The sequence below is a fragment of the Taeniopygia guttata genome, chromosome 4 (genome assembly GCF_048771995.1).
Source record: "Taeniopygia guttata chromosome 4, bTaeGut7.mat, whole genome shotgun sequence".
NCBI classification, from domain to species: Eukaryota; Metazoa; Chordata; class Aves; order Passeriformes; family Estrildidae; genus Taeniopygia; species Taeniopygia guttata.
The window spans coordinates 50,486,362-50,513,967 of NC_133028.1; positions in this window are offsets into that span (position 1 = coordinate 50,486,362).

A 27,606-nucleotide genomic window follows, 5' to 3' on the forward strand; every position below is an offset into this window, starting at 1 on the left:
CTGGTGACAAGAGGAAATCGCCTCAAGCTTCACCTGAGAAGGTGCAGGTTGGACATCATGAGGAATTTCTTCACAGAAAAGGTGGTGAGACATTGGAATGGGCTGCCCAGGGAGGTGGCAGAGTCATCATCCCTGGAGGTGTTTAAAAATACACTGGATGTGGCACTTAGTGCCATGGTTTAAGTGGCATAGAGGAGGTTGGTCAAAAGTTGGACTCGATGATCTCAGAGCTCCTTTCCAACCTAACTGAGTCTGTGATTATTCTGTGATTAATGTATACACACTTTGAGTCTGTTTGTCATTGTCTGGCCTGATATTTTTTAAATAGCTGGAACAATATAGTTTATTGGAAATCCTTCACAGTAGGAGTAGTTCACCTTGTTCAATTAACTGAAATATGTACTACAGGAATCTTCATGTAGGTTACACATTGACTAATTATAAGTGCATATTTAAAATTAAAAACAAATCCAGATAACTTTGTGGTGCTGTTTTACAACAGGAAGATCACTGAATTTCTACTCCTCTAAAGGTTTAGAATGGGACAGTTTTTGTTTTGACTAAAATAAATATTGCATACAATTTAAAACCCGATTCTACAAAAGTTAATGATATATAAGACATGCCTTTCTCAGAGACACCTTAGAAAACTTCTTCTGTAAACATTCAAGTAGGTTTTAAGTGAATGCTTATGAAGAGTTATTGTTTTAAGATGTAAAAGTCAGAAGAAAAGGAAGGAGGGTAGAACATGGCATAAAATCTAATTTCCAAAACTACTTATGAAAACTTACAGACTCGGTACAGTATTCCAAACAAAATAGATGTATTGCAAGGCTAAACAGAGAACATCCAAAGTCTTCAAAAAGAACTATTAAACCAAAGCATATAATTATTTGTAAACAGGAGGCTCAGATCATGGAAGTCTTGGCTAAAATTTCTGGACATGGGGAAAGCAAATTACTTTTAAACCCCACTCACTGTATTCAAAGTTTGTGGAGGCCTCAGAATGATTTTGTCCCTGTTAGGAGAATCAGAGTGTATGATGAAGGTGACTGTAGAGCCATTCTCAACCCTCTTTACAGAGTCTGTGCCTGTAGTCTCAGACAAGGAAAGCTCAGACAGAAGCTGCACATGGTTTGTGCATCTTCCTGCAGCAGTCTCAGCACACAATGTGAGTAACTGTGGGTGGTATGGCTTGAGCTTGGAACACACAGATGGGTCTCATTCCACCTTCCCAAGAGCCCTGCATTGCAATCATGCAAAGCTCCATCATCCAGCTTGGGGGTGTGGATCCAAGTCACAAATGAAACTGGGGAAATAAACTTCCCATGGCTTACATGAAAAATCATTATGGAATGAGTAAGCACAAATACAGAAAAACAACAAAGCAGGTGCACAACTGCTTATTTCAGCAGCTCAGAATTGCAAGGAGAGAATCTGTTTCTTTCCTAGCAGAAGTTGGCAGCTTTGTGGTCATTATCCAATTTGGCTGAAAACTTCCATGTTTGCATGATTCATTATTTGCCACTATGCAGAACTGCCAGTGTGGAAGGGATACATTTCAAACCAAGACAAAGCACACATCTAATCATATTGCAAGAGGTGAACTAGATGTAGGACAAAGACATTGGTTTGAATTTGTCAAATATGACTTAAGCATTACTTTCTTTGAATAGAACATGAAACAGACTCAGCTGAGAACTACTTACAGCCTCCTTGATTTCAGAGGCTATACTCCTTAATCATGTACTATTCTGGTCAGTCAAACCATATGCTAAAGTGTGCAAACTAATTCTTTGATGTTTATATCAAATATGTGGCCTTTATTATCCAGAAAAATTCACTGTAAAACACTCATAGCTAATTGTTTTGACATTTGTAGAAGGACTGACTCATTCTCCCAAAAAATACAAGGTTTGGGAGACTATAAACTCCTACTGCCTTACTCTATTTTTGGAGCCAACGGAGCAGCTGATTTTCATTTATTGAGAGCTAGTAACTTCTTACAAACTCTAGTACAGAAATTCAGAATATATGCACCCCTTCCTCCCCACCCCCAAGAATGGGAAAAATCTCTGAACATTTTCCAAAGTACTGTTTGGGGGTTTTTTTCCCCAAAAAATTCTTACTTTTTTAGCAAATCATTTCAAGACGACATTTACTTCTACTTTTAACTTTCACTATTGAAAAGAAAAGAAATTTTTTAAAAAGTATGACAAAGATCTAGCTCTGGTCCTTTACCTGAAAAACTGTAGGTAATATGCCCTGATTCACATCATAAATAATTAATGAGGTTATTTAAGTGTTCAATTTTACAGCTCTCTTTGTTCTCAATTCTTCTCCTTCACACCAATATCAAACCACACCAACATCAAGTAAAAGAGCCTTAGACATTTCTTCAACATTTGGCCCATCTCATACACAACCTTCTTTATTGACGAAAACGCAAACAAGCCACCTTTTTAAATTGTGTTCTTAGGTGACCTAGATCAAGATGAACAAGTTTAAGTCTCTGTTTATGAACCTGTAGAAACTGATACTTGTTTGATCATATTTGATAGGACTCTTGTCACTTTGCATTATAATATGCTGTGCATCTTTAAAGTCTCAGCCAGTTTTCTCTGTTCTCTTCAGAATCAGCCTAGACAGAAACTCACCCTATCCACAATCCATGTACATTCATGCCTGCTTGTCCTTCTGGCAACTGGAGTTAGTACAGAGTAAGATTAACGACTCGGATATTATATATTATTTTCAAAACTTAACAGCCTTGTGGTATTTTTTTATTTTCAAAACATAACACCCTTAAACACCCACTCAGAATTTACCCATCCACCCAGGCTATATTTCTTTGCTATAATTCAATTACATCAGTTCTGAGCTTGAATATTGCAGAGCATGTAGGACACAACACTAGATACTATGAAAATTAAGACGATAAAGTGATGTGAGTTAGTAATGTAGGCATTCAAAACACAGATTTCAGAAGAGGAAGAATTAAACCATTACTTCTTCATACCATCAAGTAAGTTCAAATGTAGGATTGTTCTCTATTACCTTTATAGAATCATGAGGGTGGTCTTGTAAAAAGGAGTAATCCTGAATTATACTCCCAAACCAGAAAAGTGAGATTGAAACAACGTACACCAATTCAGAAAGGCTGAAAGTTTTTAAAAATATAAACCTAATTTTAAAAATATAAACACAATTTTAAAAAGTTGGTTTTTGTCCTTGCTTGGTGAGATTTTACTTCTCTGTTCTTTAATTGGTGCCTAAAACAATTATAAGACCTTACCTCCAAAATATCTTTTATGTAGTAATTTTCAGATATATCAGCAACCTTGAAACACAGCCTTTTTGAGGCTACGAGGCAAGGGCTGCTTGTCAAGGGATATTTGTTTAATTAGCTGTTTTTTTTTTTCCAGACAGCTTGGATTATTTCAAATGAGCATTTTAAGTTCTTAGTCCAAGTGAACCTGATCATTAAACCATGTCTCCCACTGTGCCCACATTTAAGATTGTATATTACTTCACTCACATGAGTAACCCTCTTGACCTCTCTCTGGGATCAGGCATCAGAGCTGTGCTAGGGTTTGCCTGCCCCCAGAATAGGGAATAAACACAAACAGTCTAGTTCTGAGCCAAATATATATTGCAAAAATTTTAATAAAGAAACTTCAACTTTTCTATTGAAAATTAATAGAATTCAGTTTTTTCAAGATTTTTTCTGGGTTAACATCAGATCTGAGAGAAGCCTGAAATCCTTCCAAGTGAGAATACTTTTTTGACAGCCCATTAATTTAGCCATGCTCTCTATGTCATTTTGGTTGCCTTTCTGATCACTTCTGAATCACTGTGAAAATGACATTTCAGAATTGTGTGAAGATTTTCAGGGCCACTATACTAAAAGAAAGATTAGAAAAAGGATAAGAGTGGGAGTTGCCATCTGACGTTGCAGTGTTTATAGTGAAGGTAAATTCACTTATCAATTCCCATCCTATCATCTTTCATTAGTTAGTTCAGATCAGGGTTTGAACACCTCACAGTCTACTTGTCACAGGGACCAAAAGAGAGATAAGAAATGATGTAAAACTATTTCCCTTGACAGCAGTAACACAGACGGAGACTTCATTCTGACCATATTGTCTGCTTTAGTGCCATCCCTAAAGCCATTAACTATCATAATGATTGGGCTCCAGTTATTTATTTCTTCATGATATCCTGATGTTTTTTTCACCATTACATCAGTGTGCTGAGACCTATGACAAGCCTTTGTGTTTGTCCTTGAAGGCAGCTGTCACATGCAAAATGCTCAGTTTAAGGTATTTATTTATCAGCAGAAGTACAAACGTGAGTTAAAACACCAGTTCTGTACAGTAACTGATCTAACACAAAACAGAAGCAAGTTATGCTCATTTGCTACATATCTTGCACCATTGCTTGTATGAGGGCTGGAGGTTTTTTTTTTTTTGAACCTTGCTGGCATTATACTAGTGATTAAAACCATCAAATGATATTTACTATTACTGTATTTTTATAATCTGTTTCACTTCAAATGCCCTTGTGAAAATTCATATTTCCTGACTTACAGGGAAAAATAAAAACTACAGCTTTCAAAATTACAATTTAATAGAAAGTATATAAATATAGCAATGTAGACTGATAAAATTAAGAAATACCCCTTCCATGTTTTCCTCCTGCATTCTTACTAAGACAATAGACAGTTCCCTAATTGTAGACCTGCAATAAGCAGCTCCCTAATTCAAGATCCTGAAATGTATTTAAAATTGGAGAATACAATAAATTAAGAAACAAGGTGGTGAGTTCTACAGGGATAGGGCATGAACACCAGGATCATACATTCATAGAATGTCAGTTTGGAAGGCTACTCACAGATCATTTGTTCCAACCTTTCTCAGCAAAAGCATCTTCTAGGCAATATGCCCCAGCACCCTATCCAGCTGAATCTTAAAACTGTCCAACATCAAGGAAAACCATCGCTTCCCAGGGAAGATGGTTTTAATGATTGATTGTTCTCATAGGGAAAAACATTCCTCTTATCCAATTGGAATATCGCTGGGAGTAACTTGTACCCATTACCCCTCGCCTTTTCACACGACTCATTGTAAAAAGGGAACCTCCATTTTCTTTGTGGGCACCCTTTAAATACTTGAATGGTGTTAAGACCTCCCCTAAACCTTCTCTCAAGGCTGTATAAATGTTCTCTCAGCCTTTCCTTGTACAGCAGGCTTCTTTATCCTTTAATTGGGTTTAGTGAAAGATTGGGTGAAGTTGCTAACAATTTTCCTCATCAGTTTGTTCATTTAAAGTAGACATTTTCAAGGGGAAAAAAAAATATAGGAAATAACTACAAAACGTCTGGCAGAGATTTCTGACTCTCTGGACAGCAGCAAACACTGATACCCGCAGCTATACCCTTCTTCTGGGATAGCACAAACCTAACTTTTTCTCATATTTTCCTTCAAAGACATTAACCAGATTTAGCTAAGAATTGCCACATACACCTTTAGCAAACTTACCTGAAAGTTACTGCAGCAATTTACAAAATGGGAAAGCGATGTTCAAAATAGCCCAAATTAAAAAAATGCGAACAAAACCAAACCACAAGTGTAACAAGGCACTCTAAATAGCTCATTTATGAGAACAACATTATTTATCTGCTCTGTGTCAAGGAGATTCCCACTCCAGCAAATACTCTGACAGTAGGGAAGCAGAAAACGCAAGATGGAATTACTAGAGAGATGCATTTTGTATTCCTAACACTTTTATCCCAGGTGTAGTTAGGTCACTTATTACATGTCAGGCCAAATTTAGCCCTTGGATGCCACTCTCACAACCACTGTCGTTTCCAATGGAGCTGAGGTGTTTACATACATGCAGCAAATTATGAAATGGAAACATCCTAAAGAGTTGTGAAATTCACATCACCATTTGTCTGATTTCATTTACTTCGGAAGTAGCTCAAATTACCAGTCCCTTCACTTAGCCCATGTGTGATCCATGGAGACTCCTTTTCTGCTGTGTTTGGCTTTCCCCAGGAGAGCAGGTATTCACACCTGTGCTATTCATAGTGTTGCTTGTCAATACAGCACAGCAACCCAATATCCTCGTAATTGCAGTGGTCACTTTGATGCTCAGAGCTACTGTTCTGCAGAAATTAACAGGGAGATGTTTGGTCCCCCTAATCATGGTGATGTTTATAATTTGCTACAAAGTAATTCAGCTAATAGGATCCTAACTAGAACAAGCTCTGCTCCATGGTGAATGCATAGCGTGAATTTGAGCATGTGCTGAACTCACTGCACTACTTGCAGGTGAAAAATCTGGTTGCCAGGTTCAGAATGATGGAATTTAACATGATAATTTGCCAAAGTGGTTTGAATCCTATTAGTAAAAAGAACCGGAAACATTTAAATATTACACTCATTGAAAAGGCCTCATTCAGCTGATTCTTTCAAACATCAAGCTGCATAGTTACTGTGTGTCTGGACAGATGTGTGGTAGGTCAGCTGTGTCCATACACATATTTATGGACATATACTCAACACACTGAGCCTCTCTAAAACTCCTGTTCAAACAACCTCTTTAGCAGTGACAATGCAGAAATTCAAAATAACACTTGAAATAACTGTGTAACTCACACTAGAAATTATTTTGTGCTCTTATATCCCCTAAAAAAAAGAAATATTTTTTCTTTTTTTAAACTGAAGGCAAGAGGCTGAGGTTCTTATTTCCATATATTGTTTTAAAAGTATTAAAATATGTGAAACTTTATCAATAATCACATCTCACATACTTCCCAAGAGAAGACTGTGACCCTCCCTTTACATCTATCTTTATGCACAATTCTATAACTTTTAAGTCTAACATCTAGGATCATTTAAGGGCTAGAAATACTACTGAAAAAATTACTTCTGGTGGGAAGCCAAGAGAACTTCACTTGCCCATATGACAATATTAATCACATGAAAATGAAATGCATGAGGTACTTCAAGTCTGCTTCAGGCAAATAATAATACAACTACTAAAACCCATGGTAATGACATTTTCAAATATGTATTTCTTTAAGAGGAAAGTTCAGTAGATTTAAGTTCTGGTGATTTATGGAGTGAAGGTGTATTTCATACACCCTGTGGAACATCTGTGTCAATCACAGATTTGTGACTGTCTGTCGCAATCTGTGTTCCTCTGTGATCTTCTTCATATGCTTTCATCTAATTCTGGAAGAGTACAAGCCAGTCCCTTCAGAAAGCAACAAACTACAAGGGCCATATGTTTCCAGTGTATATAATGTACATAAACAAACATGCTAAGTTTTGGCTGGCCCTAGCTTTGGTGCCTACATTGAATCCCAGCCAAAAGCCTACTGCCAATGAGAGGCATCATTTACACACCTACAGAAGTTGCCACTTTTTACGTTCTTTTCTCTTTTATTGAAGCAGAATGAACGACAAGCAGGACTGCCAGAGAACAATAGCTTTTGATTTCTTGTCACACAAAAGTCCTCCAGCGCAGAAGTCTGGCACTGACAGGAACACTGAATGTGTTTAGTATTTGAACTCTTTTTTGCTCTGTTCTTAGAATATTCAACAAAATAGAATTTCTTCTCTGATAAGAGGAAATGTGAGTTGCAGTGCATAGGCTCTGGAAGGCTCACATGTTTTCTGTCATTAGTTTCACCTTCCAGCAGTGAAGTATGGAAGATTAGAATGTAAGTGGTGTACACCTGTATGGCCAAGCTTATTATTGACAGCTTTCATTTCTGCTCCAGTGGTGCATAAAAATCTGTGGCATCAAAACACTAGTCCAATTTCGTTGACAGGCAACAGCTATGTGCCTTTTCAAAGTAGATGTTTAGAAAAGAATCTTGCACTAAATGAAAAGCTCATACCTGCTCAACTTCTGCTCAATTAAGTGACTACTTTCACCACAAATTTTCCTTCAAAATTCCTGTCATTTAGGATTTCCATGCATTTTTTCCAGCTCTGTAAGTGTATATGTCTTAGTGCTACGTCTTAGTGCTATGGCAACTTCACTACCAGAAAGAAGTCCAGATTTTCAAATGCAGACAGCAAATTCTGAGCCACAGGTTTCCCTTCCAGTGTTCAGACCACCTCTATGGTTGCTTCTACCTTTTCCCTCTTGGATGTTTCTACTGTTGAAGAATCTAAACCTTTAGCAGGATGCAGTAGGCATCAGTGAGGCCTCATTATATTTTCCTCACTTGGCAGTTTTTATGCCACTGCCTTCACCATACAAATTGCACGCCTTCTACCTAAAAATCAATATTAAGGTACTTGACTGACCTTGGAATATTGTCAGCACTTCTTACAATGATGATAATTTAGGACAGGGTGTAACTCTGTTGCTTGCATGTAAATACACCTCTGATTTATGTCCTCTATGGCATCATTTGCACATCATAATCACCAATCTCTGCAGAAACATGACAAGTTTGCATCATGCCAACTACACACAATGGCTTCATAGGAACTTGTGCACTGTGTGATAGTCCAGACATCTATGAGAATTTTCCAAAATCTGGCAATCTGGCTTCAATATCTTTCCAAAACTGTACAGCTCTAGAGTCTGTATGCATATAAGGCAATTTTCATAGGGGGAACTATGTAATAAAAAAGGGGTAAATTTAATTTCTGGTCATACTCTGCCAACATTCAAAAAATTCAAACCTAAACAAAACAAATCTATCAGACTGTAAAATGATGTTTGGAAGAATTGCTAGTAGTCTTGCTTAGACCTTTTAGTTATAGCAACACTTTTTTTTGGCCAGTGATCTAATCAGAAAATTCATTGACAGCTGAGAATTCAAAGATGTATAGGATATTTTTAACTTTAGAGGTTTTATGGCCATTATTTCTCTGGGTTTTTTAACAGCTGATGTTAAATTAATTAACCAGTGAACTAATAATTCGTGAATGTAGTTCAACAGCAACAACTATTTTGATTAGTGCTACTTGGAGACAGAAGGTAACATAAGAAATAGGAAACCCCTCACAAGAGTTTTGAGAGAGAGAGCTCTCCTCTTCTCAGAGTCACTAATTTGAATCACATGCAGGGATGGGATTTTAGTGTCACTATTTAAAATCTTATTCCAACCATCACCAACAAAACCATCCCTACCTTTTAGTTATATCTTGTCTGATGGACAAGAAAACTGAGCTTGATAATTTTGTTTCCTTGTGATGGAGTGTGCACATTTTAAAAAGTAGGGAATCCTTCAAACAATTCCAATAACGTCACTCTAAGCTCATAAGGAAAGAAATGCAGAGATGTGCCGAAGGTGGTGTCACTTCTTGATAGAAGAAGTCCATGGACGTGTTTTGGGAATTCATTCAGAAGCACTGTTCCCATGGCAGGATGGCAAATGTCTACATGCAAACACAAAACAAGACATCTGTCCTGACCCATTCACCTCATCAAAGGTGAAAAAGAACAAGATTTTATATTCTGGTCTTATTCGACAAATCACAGAGAAAGAATGCTTGTTACTGTTTTGGAAGAAAAGATTATACAAGTAGTGATTCTGGATCCAACAGCAGAAAAAGAAACCTGGCAAAGCTTTCCATTTTCATACAGAGCCTTGGGAGATTTGCCCTTCAGTTTCCAAACAGAAGCCTAAATTGTGTTTTTACACTTTTCTTCCATTACTATTCTTGCCTCACTGATGTGAATAGTGCCAATGAATTAAGTATCCTCAGTGTGACACAAGGGAATTTCAAAATATGACTGCTGAAATATCTTGGTATTCACTTGTGTTTACATAATTTTTTTAAAGAAAGATTTGTGTCTGTGCCTAAAAAAAAGGGAAAAAAAAAAAAAAAAGAAGGAGAGAAGGATGATTCCCAGTGGAGTTTTGAAGTGTGCCTATTAAGCTGATTTAGTAGCTAACAATTTTGAAAAAGACTGTCATTTAAATGCTCTAAAATAGTTTCTGCTCTCACAGACTATCAGTATCAGGGGAATCTTTATTACATTTCTGCCTCCAGATGTAGCTCATCCCAGCTGCTGAAAATGTGGATGATTAGATGTGAATAAACCAGTATTTCCACTTACACAAATATGATATCTGAAATTATTGGGCTGACCCCAATAGCACACACAAGCATGCTTATTTTATTTGTGGGTTTTTTTGTTTGTTTGGAAGTTTTTTATGACCCATGGGGCTTCCGATCCTCTGTAAGTAAAAAATGGAAAAATGTTAAATGCTGCGAGGTTTCACACAGCATATGTAATTAACAAATTCTCCCTGAATCATTTCATGCTAACTCTGCTTGCCTTGCACACACACAGACACCACCTACATGGCTGCACATGTGCACGCACACAGTCACGGGCTGGGAGAGTGGACAATCCCATTTGCTTTGGAGACAGCTCCCCATCAAGCTAGCATATGGTGATAGCATGCTGAGTGACAACTGCGTGATTGCTTTCTGGGACCAACTCAAGCCTGCAGCCTTGAGAATAGCAAAGTAAGAGGTTTTTAGGATGGTGATGCCACTGTCTTTGGGAAGACAGCTGCCCAATGCAAGAGCATCTCCCAGAAGACTGGAATTGGCAATAGCTGGTTGGTCATTCCTGGCTGAAAAGAACAACACACTGCAGAACAGATGACTGAATGGGAAATAAGGAGGGGGGAAATTGAGAGGGCAGGGAAAGAAAAAAATCCTAGTATCTTTCTTCTGCTGGATATGCAAGCATATCATATGATTGCCGTGGGACCAAATTAACACCTTATCCTGCCTCATATTGCTGTCTGGAGTGCTACACTCCATCACATCTTTCTCTCCTCTTCTAAAGATCACCCTCACCAGTTTCCTTTTTCTCAGCTTGCTGGAGTGCTGTATGGGTCTGACTTGGAATCGCTTTAGGTCTCTCATTTGGGACACTAAACCTGAGGCAATGACTTCATGTGCTAGTTTTTTTCTAAGCCTGCCTGTCCCTCTGTCTCTGACCCTACCAGATATTGCAGTCAGTTCCACTTACTAACCACAATTGATAATTTTCACTTAAAAAACAGAGGTGTGAAAATACCTTTCTGGTCTCTCAAACTTTGCTGCTTTTCTGTTCTCTTCCTATCACTTCCCTTACATTTTCTTTGCCACATTTTCCCAGTCTACTGGAACTCCCTCCCTCTTCTTCCTTTGTGATTCCCAATGAGCCTTTCCATCCTTCAATCCTCCTAAAGAACTTGTATTGTCATTTTATTTTTGAAATAAAGATAATAAAAGTTAACATTGCTTAGTTGAAGCCCAGATGAAAATGGGCTCCATTCTCAATGGAAACACAGAAGGCAGTCATCTTAACATATTCAGTTCTGATCTCAGGTCCTTTTTAATGCTATGTAGATGAACCAAATACAGAAGGCCCATAATAATATGGGCCTTCATAGGTGGCATCACAGGAGGACATGCTTGTAAAGTACAGGATTTTCTTGCAGGAGTAAAGATTTTTTTTTTTAATGCTTGGTTTCTCTCCTTCATGTAGCAGCTCACTACTTAAACAAAAAAAACAACCAAAAAAAAAAAAAAACCAAAACAAACAAAAAAAAGGTGTTAGCATAAATTAAATCACATTCTGAGGACAAACTGCTTTCTGTTAATACCATATTCCAAACTGCATTTTTCTTCTTGCAACAATGCCTTATTTCAATAGCTCTACTTTGAAAGCAATATATCAGAGTGGGGCAGTGACCCAAAACTCTCCAAAAAAGCATCTGTGGGGAAAAATAGGAAATAGATGTTTGAATGTAGACTGAACCAAGCAATCCCACTTGGTATAGCAAATACCTGTAATTATATCTTAAGTGAATTACATAAATCTCCAAGACAGATAGGACATTATATATAGGCAATTGTCTTCCATGTAATCTATATATAATCCTATTTTAAATAGCTTAATTTTAGAAGAATGCTAAATATATTATAATCACGAGCGGAAAGAGACAGATGGGAGGGCAAGATCTAGATTTGGCCTTCAGACAGTTGCTTTCATTTCACAGAGTTATAAATGTTAATTTTTTTTGATTTCCAAAGGGCTTATTTGATAAGGCTGGTATCATAGAAATCTGATGTCAATTGCTTATTGAAAGCTCTCTCCCCTCTCATTCACACAGAACTCCTCCAGCATCCTACTGACATTTCATCCACCTCCACAAATCCCCTGAATATTTGTATTTAAGGCTATTATTTTGTCAATGCAACTACATACATCAGTGGCAAGTATACATGAGCTCCAGAAAGGTTTCAATGCTCAGTATGAGCCTTCATCATTTTGGTAGGTGACCTTTTTTTCTGATGGAGGAAAGGAAACAGTTCCAAGCACTGCAGACTTGGTTTATTTTTCAGCAATAGTTCAAAGAGCATAATGACAAAATCATATAGCTATGAAGAGTTTATCAGTACAAGACTTTTTCTTAGATGCTTTACTTTCTGCCTAGGGTGAAAGAGCTACAGTTATCATTAGTTTAGCTGATGGAGCTAGTATCAGATATATACAGAGCAAATGGTTTAATCATTAGAACAGATGCTTCTGAGCTTACAGCCATGGATTTAAACCCCAACTGGGAATTCACTATTAGCCCTATCATTAGCATAAATTGATTGCTGTGATTGGCTAATCACTTAATTAGGAAAGCGATCCTTAATAGGGAACCACTTTGGAGCAGTTTCTATAAATACAGGATTTCCTAGGTACATTCTGTTTAGACTTTAGGCTCTATTTTTTACTTGTCATGTATGCTGTTTTTGAAAATCATATAATATCATGAATATACTATCATGTTGACTATCTTCTAATTTTAGAGGCTTGTAAAATGAGGAAAATAGATAAAGGATGACTTTTTCCTCAGCTTTCTGTGATGATTTCCTCAAACTTTCCAATGTCCTTTCTCAGCACTATGAGGAGCTCATTATAATGTAAAGTTTCACTGTCATCTCATTCATTGACCTTAAAGTCACAACCTAACCCTGACCTTGAATCACACAAGAGTAGTTCCTGGGTGCAAAGTAAAAGACCATGGGTTGCCTCCTGGAGCAATGAAGCTGCCATCTACATTCCTTACAAAGATTGCCATAGTGATATGAAAGGAGGAGCTGAATCTTCTGGTTAAAGATAATAGATGATACAATGTGATATGCTGAAAAGGTATGAATAAGATATAAGGAAATTGTTTCAAAGGCCAGACCAACAATTCGCTGAAAGGATCCCAAGGGCTCTGCTGCTTTCCCTCTCTGATGAGTCAGATTAACTGCCTCACTCAGTGGCATCACAAAGTAACTAGTTTAAAACAGCACTTCAAGAGCTTTTTAAAAGTAAGAATTAAGTGAGTCTGTGTGGTTTAATTTCATTTAATGTAGGCGAGCCTCTGAACTGCATTCCTTTGCTCTAACATTGAGCTTGAAGCCTTGCTGGCTGATTAATGCCGAGCTGTTTGAAGTATACTCTTTCCTTATCTAGCTGTGTGCAGGCCTCACTACAGCCTGGGGAGACCCACTGCTAAATCAGAGCTCGGGGAGATTTTTGTCTGCTCTTCACAGAGGGGGATGGAGGCCAGATAAGCCTTACTATAAAATAGGAAACAAACTGAAAACCTGTTGCCAATCCTGAAAAACTTGTTTATATGGAAACAAGGGGGAAGATACTGCACTGTAACACTGAGTTGCCCTCGTGCATGATTTCCACTATGTTCATACATTATTGTCCTCTCAATTAGAAACAATCAGGTACTGACACCAAAATCTTATACTCCTTTGCAGATGTCCTTTTTAATTCCATTGGGAATTCTGATAATATAAATATGTATAATAATAGTTATAATCATTACAGAAAGTATTTGATTAGCCTCCAAAAGGATGGTTAGAAACCATCTCACAGACTGTGGGTCATAACATCATACCGTGTTCACAGTGAACTCCACCCTGTTTCTCTGATCTTTTGAAATCTACAGGTATTACAGATTCTAAAGGAATAAAATTTAAAATATCTTCAGAAATACATATGCATTTGAACATTGATGATTATTTCTGCTGCCACTCACTGCTCACTGGAAGCATACCCTGGAGGTGTCTCACATCTCTTTGCTGCTAGAAAGTTGTGTAAATCTCTGCCTTTGATAGCATTAAATGATGCTTCATTCTAATAAGATATTCAAAGCTGTATAGTGTTGAAGCCAAAGAAATGAAAAAAAAAAAAAAAAAAAAAAGCAGTCCTTAACTTACTGTGATACTTTGATACTTTCAGCAGTCACCAACTGAGAACAGATCCCTCATCAATATCATCTACAGAGATCAAGATATGAAAACATTAAAAATGAAGGTATCTCTCTGTGGCTTTTAGATGCATTTAAAAGAAGGCTATGAACAGGTAAAAGTATTTAGAAGCAAATCATTCTAACAAGCGTTTGCTGAAGCATATTTGTCTGTAAGTGCTGTGATATTTGAAAATATTGTGAAACATTAAGGGGCATGAGCTAAAAAAAAAAAAAAAAGAAAAGAAAGGAAAACCAGTTTCTATCTCAGATATACTAATGACAAACAAAAGAGAAAATAACATCTACACTTCCTTGCCAGCAAACCTCAATAAAACAATATACTGTTTTTCTGAGCAGATGAACACTATGTGAACTTAATTGTATTAGGACCAAAGAAATCCTCTGAGTACACACAAGAGTTTGCCTGAAAAGAGATTCTTTTCTTAGATGGGCCGATAGGGTTAGAAAAAAAGATGGGGTGGGAAGGGAAAAAGTTGCAGACCCAAAAAACAGACCAGCTCCAATACATTGAAAAACTTCTGGCAAGATATTCTCTAAGGTGGATCCTTTTCCCTCCTCCTTTCTTACTTCTTCTTCCCAAATATTTTTCCTAGGTTTATACAAAATATCGTCCCTCACTACAAACTGTCTTTAGAAAGTCTTTAATGCAGAGCACCACCTGATCATCACAGGTCACAGAATTAACCACTTCAAAGTAAAAATCTGTTCTACAGCTCATGTGTATTGAGGGTTGAGTCCCTCATGTGAGTATTTTTGTATTAAAAAAAAAAAATCTGATAGAAAAAGCATATAAGATTATCACAATATATTGTAAGAAGAAAACCATTTTTAACATCATTAATATTGGTCACTCAGTGTAAATTTGAAAGTGTATTGAATGAAGTCTTATGAAAATTCCTCTTCAAAATCTTTATATGGTTTGCATTGCTTTTTTGCCTTTTCCTACTGCTTTAGGGTCCATTAATTTCAAATTTCTATTATAAGACTGCCCTCCTGTTCCACTATTCCTTCTTCCTCTCCCTCTCCCCCTAAAAATTTATATTTCATTGCTTACTGGGAATATAAATAAGAGCAGTGCAGCTTCTTTTTAAGGGAATATAAATAAGTGGACTGCCCTTCATTCGTACTTACTACTTTCATTTCAAAAATAAAATTTGTCAGCATAAACAGGATTATAATGATAAAAATAAAAGTTAGGCAACACAAATCCCACCATAGCAACTTACTACAAAGTAGATATTAAACAATGCTTAAAAGGTTCATGAAACTGTGAGCACTGCTGATGAGACCAGTGTTGTCTCACCAGCTTTATTCCACTCAGGTGGACTAGATTTGGCTGGAATACAGTTAATCATATTCACAGGAGCTATGGGGCCATACTTTGGATTGATAATACATGGATGCTTCTGGTATCACTGAACAGTGCTTGCACAAAACCAAGGCCTTTTCTACTTCTTGTACCAGCCCACCTGCAGGTTGGCTGGGAGTGCACAAGGAAAATGGAATGGGTGGAATGGCAAGAAATAGTCTGAGCAGGAAGGAACACACAAGAATCATCAAAGTTCAGTTCTTGCCCTGGCGCAGGACAGGCACAAGAAGCAGGGAGGAAACACAGCCAGAACAGCTGCCCCAAGTGACCAGAGGAATATTCCATACCACATGGCTTCATGTTCAGCCTGTACGAGTTGCGTAAGGGGAGGGAAGAGGGGTGATGACATTTACCTCCCCAAATAACCATTAGTGTGATGGAGTCCTACTTTCCAGGAGATGGCTGAGCACCTTCCTGCTGATGGGTGGGTGAATTCTATGCCTGCTTACACAGCTTTTGCTCTGCCTATTGAATGATCTTCCAGATGTATTTTCAACAGTATAAATCACAATGGCAATCTGCATGTGAAACCTAATAGAAATGCTCACTGTCATTGACTGACCTTTGTCAAAGACAGTATCCTAAATATAAGTTTTCTTTTGGAGTGTTAAAATAAAATAAATTTCTTTTTACTCATCTTGAGCTCTTTGATATCATTAATTCAGTGTTAAACATCTGTATATTAATAGCAATGTCATTCATTTTAAATATTAATTGTGCAATGAACATAGTAAATCACACTGTGTGTTTGAAGGACTGTCTTTCAGCCTGAAATGCAAACTCGTTTTTTTAAAGCAGGACAAAGTTTAGAGAGAGTTATTAGACTGATAGAACTGGGGACCAACTCTTTCTAAACATCTAATAGCACTGGAAACCAGCAATTAGGTTTGTTTTGTGCAAGTCCGTAGCAGATATTTTTAACACAAGCATCTCTTCCTCACATTACAGTTTTCATGCTGCATTTGTACTCAAAGCTGACATGTTTTCACGCTCCCACAGATTGTGTCCTACTTACTTTTACAGGGTGGTGATTAGAGCATTAGGTGGTACCTTTCATACCTATTACATTCTAGTAAGAAACATGTCTCTGCTGTTGAAATGGTTTGTTAAAGCAAGAGGCAGTATTGTTTGGATTTTCAAGTTAACAACTGCCTACTACATGGCCTTGTATAGATAACAATCTCTGCTTTTCCAGAATCCTAATCTGTGCAGAACAAAAACCACTTCTGTAAAGTAAATATAGATTCTTACAAAGATATCCCTTTCCAATTAAAAAAAAAAAAAAAGAAACCAAACTAACAACAAAACAACCCAAGGACATTTCTAAATTATATAATTGTTAGTGGAGACAATTATTATATAAAACAAAACAAATCGTACTTTTTAAGCAGAGAGGAAATGAGCACAGAAGCAAAACACAGATTTGAGACTGAAATAGACCTCCCATTGAGATCAAAGTGACAGAAGCAAAGTTCAAAAGCGCTGCTTTATCTTTCTGTAACTGAGGAGTTCAACAATGTACATTTTCGGAGAAGAGGGCACTTGGTTACCTAACCTGAGCATGAAAAACTGCTTCTGAAATTTCTCTGGAAATAAAGGCAGATTTCATTAGGTTGATTTGTCCACTGACTTATGATATCAGAATTCACAGCACTACGTCTGGTACTGGAAACAGGATAAAAAACCCAAACAAATACAAATAGGTTTGAAGCTGAATTCAAGAGGACACAGGTGCTGGTTGCTGGCTACTACATCTTCTGCTCTGAGGCTAGTCCATGTGGTGAAACCTCCATTCCCTGTAAGACATCTGGATTTCATATATCTGGCCTACACATGCTGAGTAGAAAATTGCCTGGCCAATAACAAACACTAGGAACTGAGGATTGTGTTCTATTCCTGTCCTTATAATGCTAAGAATCTCTAAAAATGCTTAAATACTCAGGCTGTGAGGAGACATGGCCTCATATTCTCCTGTGCCTCCCAAAATGCTTATACTCCTTCATCTCCTTAAAAATCTAAGGAAAGAAAACAACATAAAAAGCTTTGGGAATAAACTATCAGCAGCAATGATGGTGCTACTCTGCTTTTTGTTTTTTTCCCATCCCACTAGTCCACCTTTTTATATTGTTTACATTGAAGTTCCTCCACTCTACAAAGAAGAACTTGAGATTCAGTGTGCCAGAAACAGAAGGAAACTTAGCAGGACTGTGAAACACTCTGATCACAGCACTCAGTAAACACCAAGCTGTCTCAATGACCTGCTTCTGTATTTCATCAAATTACCACTTATTGAGACCTTCAAGAGATCAGAGATCTGATCCAGATGAGAATCTTCAAGTGATGCTTTCCTGGATGATCCAGGCAGAAGTGGTATGGATGAGTCCTGGAATCACAGAGATCACAGATATCCACTCTCAGGATTCTAAACACAAATCTAATATATTTCTGAATTCCCAGCCATTTTTCTATGAAGGATATTTCTCAGCTATTTGTACTAAACACAGGACAGTTTTCCCTTCAAAACTGGAATTTGCCCTCTTTGGTGGTCTGCAGCCCTTTCATGGTTTGTTTAGGAAAAAGACACTCCAAGATTGCAGACGTTATTCATTTACATTCTGTGACATGAACAGTATACATGAAAACCTCCTGTTCACCAGCCCCACCCTCGGTTTTTTCCCCCATTCCCTACAAGACTCTCTGAGTCAGATTAAGGAAAACAAACCAACAGACAGACAAACAAAACATATGAAAATACCCCAGGTCTTTTTCTGAGACATGACCACTTTCCACTTTGTTAAGCCTGCTCCAGTAATTTTCCACTCCTTTCTCTTGGTTTGAAGGCTAGCCACTGTGATTGTCTGATCCGCATACATAATCTCTGTTGCTTCTTGCTGTGCATTGGCTTTTAGGAAAAAGATGCAAACCTTGAGAACTGAAGAGAATTAAATAAGTTTATGATATGACTAGCAGCTACCAAAAATGAAAGATTTGTAATTCTAATTTTTAACATACCTTGTAACATTAATTTTAAAATCTCTATTTCTTTTTACTATTGTCTTGTTGAAAATTTCAAAGGACATCAAGGTCTGAAGCACTTCATCCACTACAATCATGCATTCCTCTTCCATATGCCAGACATTAGTTCCATTTCACTTCTAGCCAGGATGGGGCAATGCAAGCTAATCCATGTCATCATGTGATGTGCTTCAAAATGACAGCTCTCATCAATGAGGAGCTGAACAAAACAGCAACCACAAAGAAGATGACCAACAGTGCAACCACAAATACAGAAGTGAAGGAGAGGGCACCTAAAGCCAGTGAATTTCTCTGAATTTTGGCACAGTACCCACTGATAGCAAAAGAGGCACCAACAGGAAAAAAAAAAAAACAGCTGACAATGACTGTTAAATCCATCTTAGCCTCCCCAGGAATCAGTCACTGAAAGCCATGGTGATTTACAAGAGCCTCTGGTGGGAATTTTTAAACAAAAGACCCAAGCAGCTTGCAATGTTCTCATTATCTGCAAAACAAAGTGTGTTAATAAGTACGCCAAAATGCTCCCTGTATCTGAACTATGTCTACTGCAGACCTTTCTTCTTTTCAACACTGAAAGTTGGAAAAATATTATCTTTAACAAGAGAGAAATCTGGACTGGGCACAAGGGGAAGCTTAATACATGAGCACTTCAACCACATTCATTTTCATTCTCTCTTGATTTCTTAAAAAAAATCTTTTATGAAATTTTTGTGTTTCATGTTATCACACATGGAGCAATAAATGAGCTGTGTAATACACTAAAAGATAAATATGTCTTATAAGTTTTTATTATGAACATAGAGTTAAAAATTTCTTTTAACTCAAGTCCTACTGAAATGCTGAAGCAAAAATATTGCATGTGAAAACAAATTAGTATGACCTGTATGTTCATTGCCCGCAAAAGAAAAAAAAAAAAAAGTCTTATAGGAAGAGATGACTCATTATGAAAACGATTATGGACAAGCACAATATACACCTCAATTACTTTTAGGTTTGACCCAAAGACTATCCATGTTAATGGTAAATCTGGCTGATTTTGAGGAGCCTGACATGAATAGGTTGCATTCAACGCTGGCATTTTAACCTCTTTACTTCTCTTCAAAGCAAGCTGTCCAAATTTAATATATGAAGGATACTCTTGTCTATTACAAGTATTAAAAGTATCATCACTAAATAGAAATATGTACACTACAATTTATCCACAATGTGAGTACAAAATGTGGGTTACAAATCTGTTTAGTAATTACCTCAGTGATCTTTAACTAGCTCATATTATGTGATAGATAAACCAGATAAAAATAGCGCACTTTCTCCCTATTTCCAAATATGTGAAAATGACTGGTTGAACATAAGCTCCCCACAAAACCATTAAAAGTTGAAAGGTGTGCCATTTGTCAGTGGAAAGGTCATTTCACTAACATTTGGAACCATGTATCATGATCTGACATATGACTTAACATCAAAATGACTTGAGCATGTTAGTGTAGCAATTCTTTTCACCCAGACTAGAATAAAGAGTAATGACGCAGGTTCAGCTGATGCCACCTACTCCTACCCATCAGATAAAAAGACTGGAAAAATAAAATAGCAAAAGATTTTCTAGAAAATCTTCCACAGTTAGGAAATTTCTAAATTCTAGAAAAGTTTCCCATTCTCCTATCCCCCTTTGTCTCTCCCTCTAAGGAGATAAAAGGCTCAAAGATTGCTGTGGAGATGAGCAGGAAAGAGAATAAGACTGTATAATGACACACATCTTGTTTTCTATACTCACAGATCACCAATGCCAGCTTCGTGGATTAAAGAGGTGGATGCTTTAACTCATCTGCAGTGTATCTTACACAGCCCAGAAACAGAGAATTGTTTAGGTTTGAAAATACCTTTAAGATCATCAAGTTCTACTTGATCCAGGATTGCTAAGCCCATCACTGAACTGTGTTCTCAGGTTCCATATCTACATGACTTTTAAATATTCAAGGGATGGTGACATAACCAGTTCCCTGAGCAGCCTGTTTGACTGGTTGGAACTCTTCAAGTGAAGAAATTTCTTCTAATATCCATTCTAAACATTTTGTGACACAACTTGAGGCCATTTCCTCTTGTTCGGTTGCTCATTTCTTGGAAGAAGAGACTGACCTCCATCTCACCACAACTTCATTTCAGGTGGTTGTAGAGAATGATAAGGTCTCTCCTGAGCCTCCTTTTCTCCAGTCTGAACAGCCCTAGCTCCCTCAGCTGTTCCTTACAGGATTTGTTCTCCAGATCCTCCACCAGTTCCACTGCTCTTCTTTGCATATTCTCCAGCATCTCAGTGTCTTTTTCATCTTTCTTGTATTATGTTTTCGTGATGGCAACTATATCACAGATTTCTTGGTGCACCATGACTTTCAGCTCACACTGCTGCCCATGCTGCACCCATTGGTGCAGACATACTTCATCTGGGCTGTTGATTCCACCACCTTTTCTGAGCGGAAAAACCCTAATCCCAGTGTGACCACTCTCAGGTACTTCTGTCATTTCTAATACATCAGTAACCCTGGTGTCTCTGCTTCTGCATGCATGTCCCTTCCCTATCTCCAACTACACAGCAGACGGATTTTGCTAACACACCATCCCCCAAACTTTGGCATGCAGCCCCCAGCTGCTCTCTAGTGAGCCTGGTTTTATCCCGTTCCCCTCTCAATTCCAGTTTACAGCTCTCTTAGGCAGTCCCTGTTCCCCACCTTGGGACAGGTATGCCCCATCTAAAACAGAGAATTCTGCCAGAGACTCTGGTCTTGGAGCCAACTATTGATGTGTGGGCATCTGCCATCTGCCTACTACCTTGCAAACATTTAAACCCGTCCCAAAGCACTCTGAACAGGGAGTTTTATGAAAATACCAATGGATAGGTCCCTAGGAAGACATAGTCTTAAAAGCAGAACAGTAAAAATTGGAACAGAAGAGATTAAGTGCTAAGGCAAAAGGGATATCATGGAGGCTGTGTGAAAACAGTGAACCTGGTAAGAAAAAAAAATATATTGAAGGGCCATTAACACTGGTGTATTAAGCCTGGTGTGCAGCTACTCTAATTAACACAGAGTTGGAGTGGCTGCACACCAGTCTGAACTGAGGAATATCATCCTTTACAAAGTCACAGGTGTGTTAGTGCTCAGTCAGCACAAGCACAGGGCTTGTTCAGTCCTTTGTACAGACATTGCTCCCTAGCAAATGCAACAGCTTGGGATTCTCAAAGATTCTATAGGTTCATTTTATGTTGGCCATTCAATTTTTTGTTACAATTCCTGACAGAAGAATAGAAAGCTGGTGGTAGTTGACTCCCCCCTACTTGGTTTAATGACTTTTGGAAGTCTCCTAATGGAATTTAATTGCTGCTATGTTTTACAATAGCCATTTCATATGCATTTACTGATAATTGCCTAAGAGCCAATGAAAGTTAATGAGCAATAATAATCCCAGTTGTTTGCTTTAGTTTTCTTCTGAAAGCCTGTCTTTCTCTAATGATTAATACTGTTGATTTCTTCTAGACATCACTTATTCAAAGCCAAAAATAACCTGGATATAAGCTGACAGCTTGTCCTTCAGGTATGTGGAGGATTTATTCTGTGGGCCATGCTTTCTAGAACATTGCCTCATTCACCCACCTACATATCCGTTCTGGGCAAGGCAGAAGCACTATCTCAGGAAAGTAAACTGTGATTATGCCAGTTTGTAAAGACTACTGGTTTGTGGGTGTTACTTGCAAGAAGTGCTTCCCCTGCCTGCTGGTAGAAAGCCATTTGGCCAACTTTGCTAAGGTTTTGACCCACTGTAATAAGGATACATTTTATTTAACAAGAAGCCACAGTCCACAAACACTTCACCACACTAACACACAGAATAAAACCAAAATAGCTACACTGAAAAAAAAAATAGTCTTACTTGATGGAAGTGAAGGGAAATTCATTCTCAGTGAGCTGCTGAATAAAAATTTCATTTATAAATCCCATTCCTTACTCCATAATAATCATCAAAACCACCCTGGGGGCAGCATAAGATCTCTGTGACTTTCAGAAAAGCTTATTCTCTCAAGCCACATGGACTGCCACATGCTATTTAGACACGCAAACATGCCTAAGAGCTGGTCTCTACACACATTAAGTTAAAAAAAATTAATTGCATCAATATATATGTAAGTAGGATTTTGAAGAAGACATCACAGGCTGTCTGGTAGTAACCTCAGTTTAAAGTAAAATGGTTAAAAATTCATGTTTACAAGGAAAGGTGGGCACACGTGTGTACACAAATTATACATATATACTCTTCTAATTTTTTTAAATTCCCTTTAATTGAATTGTACATATTGAAAAATCAATAGGCATCCTTCTTGTTCATGGCCAAAACCCCTAAAAATTTCAGAAAAATACCCAGACAGGCCCAAAACACCAGTGAACTACTACGAGTTGTCCATTTCCTAGGCACTTCTACTTACAGTACATAAAATAACCCAGGCTTAGAAGTATATTCCACACTAATAAAGTTTTCTGTCTGAGCAGATGTGCTGGCTGACGCCATTGCAAGATCACTCTCAGTAATCTTTGAAAGATCTCAGCAACTGGGAGAGTTACTTGAGGACTACAGGATGCCCAATAATGGAGCCAGAGGCAATGGGCACAAGATAAAATACAGAATGTTCTCTGTGAACACTAGGGAACACTTTTTCACTGTGAGGATGACCGAGCAGTGGAATAGGTTGCCCAGAAAGGTGATGGGGGTCTCCATTTGGTCATGGTCCTGTGCAACTGGCTTGAAATAGCCCTGCTTGAGCAGGGGGTTGGACCAGATGACTTTTAGAATCCCTTCCAACCTTAACTATTCTGTGCTTCTGTAACAGGATAACCTCTAATCTCACTTTTTCCCAAACTGGTGAAAATTAGCCAGCTGTACGCAAGGCAAGCACAAGCAGTACTGCTTTCATAACCAGATGAATCCTCTTAGGAGACCATATCCTTATTTTTTTCCGCTTTTTCTCCTTCCTGTTATTTTTATTCTCCCATAAAATCATAAGGAAAACATGATTCATGCAACAACAGATGGTGACAGAAACCCTCTACCTACACTGGAATGTAGTTGATGTCAGTATTCATTCATCTCAGTATAACAGGCTACATTCAGTGCTTTGTTGGAGGATCCATTCCTTATAAAATTATTGATTTTATATAAGTCACAGCAACATACTCAATAAATAAATCAAAGATAACCATAGCCCAGGGACAAGATTTTCCAAAATGAACAGTGATTTTTCACATTCATCTTGATAAAATTTAAATATGACTGGCTATTCACCACATTGGTATGTGGAGGAGAGGGATGTTTAAGATATATTTAAAGTGTTCCATATTGGAGAAAAAGAAAACATTAAGCATCAAATTTACAATAAGCATTTAAAACACTTAGCCAAATAGGCCATAGTGATGTCATTTTAGAAATGCACAAAATCCAATTTTTCACATACCAGACACCATTTTACCTTGGATAATCCACTTTCTGCTTTCAGTAGATATTGTTCCACAAAACATTCTGATTACTTCCACACTTAGTTCTTAATGGCACTTGCATTCGATAGCACCATTGTGACTTAATCAGGGAGTGGGACTTTTCCCAAGAGGGCATTTTGGAAATGCTCATTAATGTGTGTTCCTCGCTCAAAACTCTTCAGTGCAGCTACAGGTTTAACTATTGGAACTCAGAGTGAGCAGCCAAAATTATAGGTTTTGTTGTAAAGTGCTAGTGTCAAAAATTGATTCACCATTATGTAGAGTCCTTTGCCCTGTTAACGCTTAGCAACATCCTTCTAGAAACACAATTAGAGGCAACATCCTAGCAATCAACAGTGTGTTTTCTCTCTTACAGAACTTTCTCTCTGACTTTGGAAGAACCCAGAGAAATCCAAAAGCATCTTTAATTCTGTACATTCTCATAACACTTTTATCTTAGTTTTAGCTGTGTCCATAGATATATTGAACAGTATGTAGAGCTAGTACTTGCAAAGTTTTGAATCTGAGATATTACCTTAAATATATAATGGGAGATTGGTCATTATATGTGACCTGATTACACTTCCACACATGCTTAATGTTACATACTTTTAAATATCCTTGTATACTTTTAAATATCCTTTCAGGCTATCTGCCTTAAATACTCACAGAACTATTTCTAAACGGACTCTGGGTTTGAAATGTGGCCTCACCAGTGCTGAGTACAGGGGGACAATCCCTCCCCTGGTCCTGCTGGCCACACTATTTTGCATTCAGGCCAGGATGCCACTGGCTTTCTTGGCTACCTGGGCACACTCTAGCTCATGTTCAGCTGCTCTCAACCAGCACATCCAGGTCATTTTCCACTAGGCAGCTTCCCAGCCACTCTCTCCCCAGCTTGCAGTGCTGCTTGAGGTTGTTGTGACCTGAGGGCTGGATGCAGCACTTGACCCTGTTGAACCACACACTACTGGCGTCAGTCCATCAATACAACCTGTCCAGATCTCTCTGTAGAGCCTTCCTGCCCTTCAGAGATCAGCACTGTGCCTGCAAACTGACCAAGGGTGCGCTCGGTCCCGTTGCCCAGAGTATTGATAAAAGTATTAAACAGAACTGAATCCCATGTGGACCTTTCTACAAGCTTGTGCAAGCTTCAGTGGTATAGTCACTTATATTTTCTCCCTGCATGACTTCATGACATTCTTGTAGTCCTCTGATGTTGCGTGTCTTTTCTTCCAAAGGCCATAAATTCTTCTTTTTTTCCTGTCCAGACATAGCTCCCAGTTCAGCCAGGATGGTCTTTCCTGACAGCTCATTTTTTGGCTCATGTGGACACCCTTCTCAGATGTTTTTAGGATTTCTTTCTTAAAACACAAGCTGTCTTCCTAGACTCCTTTGTCCCTCAGGACTGGCTCCCAAGGAGCTGTCTTAACCAATCCCCTAAAGAGGCCAAAGTCTGCCCTCTGGACATCCAAAGCAGCAGTTCTGTTGACTTCCCTCCTTACTTCTCCAAGAATCAAAAACCCAATAATTTCATGGTTGCTGTGCCCAAGATGGCTTCTCACTGTCACATTACTGATTCATCCTCCCCTGCTCACAAACAGCAGGTCCAGCAGGACACCTTCCCTAGTGGGCTCCCTCACCAGCTGTGTCAGGACACTATTTTCCACAAACATTAGAAAGCTCTCCATGTTCTGAAGATTTTACAATCTTCTCAGGGAAGGCAAAGAGCATGAATGAAACAGAAAGAGAGATGAATTTGTTTGCCCTCTGCCAAACACTTCCTCTCTGTACAGTGCCCCATTTCCAAACATTGCTCCATAGAAACGGAAAGCATAGTTAGTTGTTGTAAGATAACTTCTAATATATTTTGTTATCTATACTATCTATACATTTAACTGCTGAGTAGATTCTGAAAATCCTTGGAAGTGCATGGATAAGAAGCCTAGAGCAACTATGAGTAACTGCTTTCTGCAATTACACTAAAATGGTAACTAATAGTAGATAATTCATTTTATTGCTGGAATAAGAACTTGTTTTCCTTGTGTATATATGTATAGAGAGAGCAAAATTAATTTCTATATGTTTCATAAATATATACTATATAAAGTAGCATGGAAATAACCTGTTTGGAGGTTTCAACTAAAATGATTTGTACAATATAAAATAAAAATAAAAATAAAGAGATATGTAAGGCAATGTATTTTAAACATAATGGCAAATATTTAACTACTTTTTCTTCATCAAAAAAAGTCACAACAAAAGTCAGTAAACAGACTTGCAGAGTTCCAATGGGAATTGTTAACTAAGTCAAACACTTTCTGCCTGAACATTATATCATGTACAGAAATAGTTGCAGTTCACAGTAACAAATGATGGAGAAAAATACTGATATTTACTCACTTTTTCTAAGTTTTAATAGAGGTTAACATAGCTGTCATTGTCCATGCAGCTTATCAAAGGAGCTTTATTCTGCTCAGCAACAGAGTATGAGGGACAGACTTGGGTAAATTTTAACTCCTGTCAGAAATTACTACCTACTCTGGAGATTAACCCAGGTGATGAAAAGACAATCTTCTGCCTTCACACATCTGAATATCTGTCTACACAGCCTCTCAAGATTAGACACATTACTGACAAATGCCATAATAATTCATTTTCTGCCTTACTGTTTATTGCACTTTCACACCTGATGAAGTGTCTGTGGTTAGCAGAGGATTATTTCTATAGCAGCAGCTAGGCAGAGCTGATGTACTTCATGGGCATTTGTAATTGCTCATCAGATCCACCAGAATGACTATAGGTCTTAGGAGAATAAAATCAGCAATTTTTTCTTACACCACAGGGCCATATAGATTATTAATGTAGTGAAAAAAACAAATACTATTTTCATCATTCATAAAATCCAAGTTCATATAATAGACCAGAGAATTTCTAGCATTATTGGTTTTTTGGCCATCCCAGTAAGGCAGAATTAACAATAAACTGAATAGAAAACAACTATTAAAAAGCTTATTTCTAAAATTTTCCAAATACTTTTATGTCTCTTAAAAAATTAAAAATTTAGTCAGCAATTAAAACTTCTTATTCTTAAATTCTAATTATTTCTAAAACTTATTATTCTGAAATTAAAGAATAATAATATTATTAAATATGTTTGGCATCTTAAATGATCTTTACAGATATTAAACCAATTTGACATTACTGAATGATTTCTCTAGAGGCTCAGTATTTAGGTGCATATTTTTACCACATGCAAGCATTTCTCCTCTCACATATATATTTTTCTATTGCTAATAGAAGTGCAGCTTGACATACCTGTAGAAGTGCAATGGAATGAGGCATTTGAGCTCTGAATCTCATTTTGTAAACCTCAG